The sequence below is a fragment of the Opisthorchis viverrini genome, assembly GCF_000715545.1.
Source record: "Opisthorchis viverrini unplaced genomic scaffold opera_v5_152, whole genome shotgun sequence".
Taxonomy (NCBI): domain Eukaryota; kingdom Metazoa; phylum Platyhelminthes; class Trematoda; order Opisthorchiida; family Opisthorchiidae; genus Opisthorchis; species Opisthorchis viverrini.
The window spans coordinates 7,412-8,009 of record NW_008751808.1 but is presented as its reverse complement, the minus strand read 5'-3'; positions in this window follow the sequence as shown (position 1 = coordinate 8,009).

Below are 598 nucleotides of genomic sequence, written 5' to 3'. Positions count from 1 at the left end.
ACGCGAGGGCGATAAAGAGTCCTAGACTTGTGTTTCGGATTGATACATTTAGTGTCCATTTTGTGCCTCATATTCGAGACGAAAACCTGTCCCACACACACACATTATGAGCAGATCAGTTACTAGCTTTCTAAACCAACTTGGGCAGTCCTCATAAACGAACGGCATAGGGAATTAGTTAGACAGAAACACACGTAAGCATCAAAGGTATGATTAGACCTCAAATTCGTTTTTAGAGATGATTGCTCATAATCGAGAAAACCGTGAAAGTATTCCAAATACCGTTTTGGGAGAAGCATTTGTCCAGTCTCTGGTCAACTTCTCATGACCTATACGTATTTGCCGCAAACAACAATTCGCACAAAATTGTGCGTCTGGCGTTGAAAATATACACGATACTGTAAACGAGGCAGATTACTTTTGTTATCCTTGTGCCGTTGAAGGTCTTTCATCTCCACCCCATTCCCGTCTTACAACTTGGTTACGCAGCGACATCCAATGGAACCAAGTTGCACTTGGTTAGAACCAGCCGACAATCGTGGGGAGAATTATCGTTCTTGCTCTGTGTGCATTCGGCTGCTTGAAGGACACAAGCAGC